General features: G+C 35.3%; 1 pseudogene; it reads right to left on the reverse strand.

Annotated features, from left to right (window-relative positions):
* Positions 1-2207: 2207 nt before the first annotated feature.
* On the reverse strand, positions 2208-2305 carry LOC144613181 (U6 spliceosomal RNA; annotated as a pseudogene).
* Positions 2306-6101: the final 3796 nt, after the last annotated feature.

Below are 6101 nucleotides of genomic sequence, written 5' to 3' on the forward strand. Positions count from 1 at the left end.
AATTAGTTGCCGTAAACGATGTTGTTCCAATCATTAAAGGGCAAAAAAAAAAAAAAGTCTGACAATGTAACAACACAAAGTGGCTAGGGGTGTGGGCTCTGCAGTCAGCCACAAATCAGGCTGAATCCTGGTTCTACCATCTCCTACGTGTGTACCTTTGAGCAGGTTATTTCACATCTTTAGGCCTTATTTCCTCATCTATAACAATGAAGTCTACCACATACAGGCTTGGTATTAGGATTAAATAAAATAATGCAGATAATTTAGTGCAGTTGCTGTACTAGTAAATGTTCAATAAATGTTCATTTTTATTATTAGTGAAACTACTGCTCTTATTAGTATTGTGGTGTCATGAAAAGAAAATGGACTTTAGAGCCAAATAGATTCAAATTTGTAGCTCTTATCTATAAATTCAATAAAGAAGACAATATTACACAAAATTAGAATGAAAAAGAGAGGAATACCATAAATTGTCACTGGTCAAGATGGTGTTGCCTGGGGAACTGCCATTCCAATGTGAACTTTCTGCTCCTAAGGTCACAATGAAAACCATTTAATTGTAGTCAATGTAGACCAGACTGCAATGACAAGGGAGTTCTCAAAGTGACAGCTGAGACTAAAAGAGTAGTCATGAGGGGCCACGGAAAGCCAAAAGTGACAAGAGAAAGGAGGTATCGGGAAAAGGAAATCATTTGTTTAATTTTGTCTTATGCCCAATCTTCTTTTGTGTATCAATTGGAGTACTAGTTTTCGAATATAAAAATTTAAAAATCATTGAGAAGTGCGGATATTAACAAAAATGAAAATCAATGAGTCCTTAACTATATTCACAGTACAGTGAGTGCATTTTCTAACTGCACTCTCTTAGAATTATAAAACAAATAGAAGATAAATAATTGTCCTTATTTTGTAGAGAGAAAGTTGAGGCAGTAAGAGGTGATGTAGTTTGTTCAAGATCACACAGATACTGAGGGGTGGAGTTGAAATTTTAATCTAGCAGTTATTCCAGAATCCAGGTTATATACCTAATATTAGCAAGATGAAAAGGTGACTTAACATTTTAAAAGATATTTATAGTATGAAAATCAAATGAGTACTGTGTATCTTATACTACTGACTTTTCTCTACTATTTGAAATGAGAAATAGCTTTTATTATTACTACATTATTACTACAATATATTAAATACATATATCTTATGTTTTCAGAGGCATGAGTTAATTCGTGAGAATAGGATATATTATTTCTAAAGTTTGCATTATTCTGCAAGTGAAATATTTTTACTTGAATCTCTTGAAACTGAGATTCAGAGAGGTTAAGTCACCTGCCCAAAGTCACACAACTAGGCCAGGATTTTAAAACTGATCGGTCTGACCCTATATTTTCACTATGCCAAACTGTTTCACTTTTTAACTTTAAATCTAAATTGTTTAAAAATATTTTTTTTTAAGTTGATGCCTTAAAAGACAATCTCATGGTTCCAGAAACAACTAGATAGATTTTATATTGCTTCTTCCCTTCAAATTTTGAAACTCTAATAAATTTAAAAGTGATAGAAGGAGTTGTCCTTGTCAGTCATCACTCTGTGACCTATCTTGAAATAAACCAAAACTCTTCTTAGGGGAGCAATAGGCCAGCTCGACAGCTCAGACATCCTTTGAATAAAAAATCAACCTCATATGAATTTATACAGACCCAGAGCTGCCAAACCATATTGAGAATTGGGACATTATATTCTGGGCACAAAGTCTGAGTTTCTACTATGTTGAACCATTTTATTTCTCTTCCCATTCCTTGGCCTTTCTGTGCTGATTCCAATTTGCCCTTTTTTTCCCCAAAGGGGAAAACATATTGATCAGTGGGGTATGCACGTGTGTATGTGTGAGTGTGTGTATTGAAAAAGGATTCCCTAGTCATGTACATTTGTAAAACACTGACTTAAAAATTGATATTTTCATATTTCTTCATTGTATTTTCCAGACGTCCTTTTAGTATACTAGTATGAATTGTGACTGTCCAAGATGTGGATGAATTTCTCCAAACAGAATCTTTTTTTCTGGGGAGGCATTATTTTCCAGCTCTCTCCAGTTAATCATTTCCCAACTTGATTCTGGGTTTTATCACAAGTTAGGCTTATGATCACCTCGTGCCTGATCTTTTCTTTTTTTTTCTTTTTTTCTTTTTTTTTTTTTTTCTTTTTTTTTTTTTTTAAATATGGAACGCTTCACGAATTTGCGTGTCATCCTTGCGCAGGGGCCATGCTAATCTTCTCGGTATCGTTCCAAGTGCCTGATCTTTTCTGAAAGCTTACAGCTCATGCCTTCTCCTCCCTCAGTGCAAAGTGCTGCAGTGCCAGTCAGCTGACAGAAAACAGGTGCCAACTGTTGGCAAAGAAATGAGTCAGAGTCTATCAACCGATACAAGAGGATAGCTGGAACCCATCTTTTTGAGGGAAGACTACTGAGATGTGGGGAAAAAGAGGGAATCTACCAGTCACTCGTGTCCATAGTAGATAGAGTGGCCACTGTCCCAATTAAGCTCAGTTTATCTCTGTGTCTGAGCATAAATTAGTATTTCAAAATACCTTTTAGGACAATAGTTATAACAAGTTAGTAGTTCATACATATGGCTTTCCTTCTTGACTTGCAGATGATAATGAATTTACCTAAATTGTTTTCTTGCTACCACAGAGAGTCTCTGAATTAGAAAGTAGTTATCTATTTTTGTACCTAATTTCCTACATTTGAGAGTGAGTGCTGGGGAAGATTCTAGAAGAAGTATTGCTCCTTTTTAAAAAGAGATGCAAAGAAGGAAGTCTCTCTTCTTCATCCAGACCTCATTGTCCTGGATCTAACCAGCTATCCAGACACCTTCCCTTACGTAGTAAATCGATTTCTGGAGGAGCTCCCTAGTTCCATAAGCTTCAGGTCTCATAACACCTGGATCTGCCTCCTCTTCATCTTCCTAATCTAAGTCACCAAGTATATAAACTCTAGTTTTAATCTACCCACTTGTCTCCATCACTAATGTCACTATCCTGGTCCACACTACCATCTTCTTTCAACAAAGTTCTCACTTTCATACTGTGATGTTTCTAAATTGTGTCCTATCACATCACTCTCTTCTTTAAAAACCACTATACTCAGGGAAAGACCAAAATTAGCCTGGCTTGAAAGCCCTAGAAGTTTTAGCTCTAACCTGCCTCTGTAGCTTCATGCCATTTTGCTGCCTAATTCACTCTTTGGCTTTTTTCTTTTACTGCAATGTCCCAAATGAGTCTTGGGGACAAACTATTCTGCAAGAAATGCTCTTTCTCCATACCTTTTCTAGTTAATTCTTTTATATTTCCCATTCAGAGCTCAATTTACAAATCCCTTTACTGGGGAAGCCTTCCTGACCAGTGTGCCAGATTAAGTCAGAACCTCTGCCAAATGCTCCCATATAGCATTCATCACAAGGGTGATCACATATCTAATTGTTTAGGGTCTGTCCCTGTGGATGGAATGTGATTTCCACTGACATCTCTCATGTTAACTATTATATCCTCAAATATTAAAATAATGTCTTAAAGAAGAGGTGGATACTCAATCAATACTTAGGAAATGTTATATTGAGCATTTGGTGTATCTACAGGGCAATGTTATGCTTTGAAAATTAGAAACTCGGGAGCTAGATTCACGCTTCCCAAGCAGCATGGATAGCTAGTGTTAGCGTTTCCTTCCTAGAGATGCAGCATAGGTACTGGCTCCAAGGTGAGCCAAGCCGAGGTGATTTCAATTCTGATTCTGTGACTTACTACCTGGGTGATACTGAATGACTCTTCCTTTCCAAGTCTCAGTTTATTCATCTATAAAATGGTGAGAGCAATTACACTTACTTCATAAGGTTAGTTGTTTGCTCATTGGCACATATTTATTAAACACCTACTGTATGTCAAGTGCTCTGACAGAGACCAGAAATAGAATAATCTGCTACATGGACATAGCCTCCCCCCTCATGGACATAGCCTCCCCCCTCATGGACACTGTTTTTATCCATCTCTGTATCCGAAGACCTAGCACAATGCCTGGTATATAATAGTTTAATATGAGTTTGTTGAATTCTCTGAGTTTATTTTCCCATCCATTTAATGTATATTTGAAATGAAATTGCCAAGGAGTAAAAGTAGAGAACAGTCAAGCTGATATTCATGGAGGACTCAATGGGTGGCAGGCAGAATGTCGAGCATGGCTCATGTGTTGTTTCACTTAATCTTCATTCAGTGATGTAGATAAACTTATCCTCATTTTACAGAAAGGGAAGTGGAGTACAAACAGCTCAAGTCGCTTGATCAAGGTCAAGTAAATGGTGAAGATGCATCCAAGTACAGGTAACTTCACTATATTGATTGCATCCTTAAGTTATATGAAACTCTAGGTGAGAATCCAAAGTCCCAGGGAGAGAAGAAATGGGAATAGAAATTTAAAGCTCACAAAGGGAAACACTGACATCAGAAAAGCAGCAGGAAAATATCTTTCTTTTCTTTCTCTGGCTATTTTCATCCAGCTGCTTAGTTATCAAGATCTTGTATAACCTTTTCCCTCTTCTGTTTTTAAGTTTTACATTAAGTAATAATAGACTTAACTATGTTAGACTATATTGTTTTAACCAACTTTACATAATAGGATTCAGTGCTTCAACTGATAACATAAGAATGCTGCATAATTCTAAGTATTTTAATAAGGAAATGCACTTAAAACCAAATTATAGTCAGCTGATCATTTCCCAAACTGATTTCAAAGTACCCTGATGAAAAAACATACTATAAGGTAGACAAAGAAACCAGTCATATGTCAAATGTATTAAATACAAGGAAGCCAGACAGATGATGAGTATCTGAGATTTGAAAAGCACACATGTGACATGGCAAAGCAAACAGCCTCCCTAGGAGACCAAGGGCTGCAGTCAATGTCATATGTCAGCAGCCAAATCTAGCAGTCATCTGTGCACATGAACCAAGTATTAAACAGGCTTTTAAAGTTTTGGTTTTCTTTTCGACTTCTCTTAATTATTTATTTGACTGTCATTGGTCATTACGCCCAATTTTACATTCAAATCAGAAGGTCATCCTAATCTATTGTTGAATGTATTTTTTGCTTGGTATAGCCTCATGGCATTCACATGCAAAATTCCCCAGCAATAATTTATTAGGGTAGCAGTTTTTAAGGTTTTTTGAAATTAAGTCCCCTTTACATTCAATATTATTAAGGATCCCACAGAATTTTTGTTGATGTGGGTTATACCTATTGAAAAAATTAAAATGGAAAAAATCTATTTATTAATTCAAAAATTATAATAACAAGCCCATTGAATATTAATGTAAATAACATTTACATAACATATTTTTATGAAAATAAATATTTTCAAAACAAAAAGTTACAACAATGGCATTGTTTTATATTTTTGCAAACCTCTTTAATGTCTGGCTTCATAAAAGAAAGTTTGATTGTGTTATCTACTTCAGCATTCAACCTACTACAAAATGATGTTTTCGTTGAAGTTTATTAAGAAAATGTAACCTCACATAGACATAACTGGAAAAGGAAGGAGTATAGTTGTAGATATTCTTGTTTGATACTACACCAAGACTCAAAAAGTAGCTTCTTAAAATGTAAATATAATGAAGACTCTAAAATCCTATCAAGCTTTTTGCACTCTCTTAAACTAAAATCTGATGGTCTATCCTGAACTTTGAATAGAAGTTTTGCCCACGCATAATTTCATAACACTGTTCATTGTTACTTGGAAAACAGTGATTCCATGAGTAATCCAGATATTCCATGTGTTGGCACATTTCTTCACACTATGATATTTTTTAAAAAACACATTAGTTAATATCATCAACAATCTCATATAAGTCTTTAAGTATTAAGGAGTAGTCAAGCTCGCTTTATTCATTTGCCTGAAAACTTCTGTGAAATATCCAGGCCAGAGTAACCATAGTTTGTCTGTCAGTCATGTTTTTCAAGTAAAAATAGTATGCCATGAAAACAAATGAAAACAAAAACCCAATTAGTTCAAACTGCAATTCAAACAGTTGCACAATTGCTTTTCTTCAAGACA

Source organism: Panthera onca, chromosome A1, assembly GCF_046562875.1.
Source record: "Panthera onca isolate mPanOnc1 chromosome A1, mPanOnc1 haplotype 2, whole genome shotgun sequence".
In the NCBI taxonomy this organism is placed as follows: Eukaryota; Metazoa; Chordata; class Mammalia; order Carnivora; family Felidae; genus Panthera; species Panthera onca.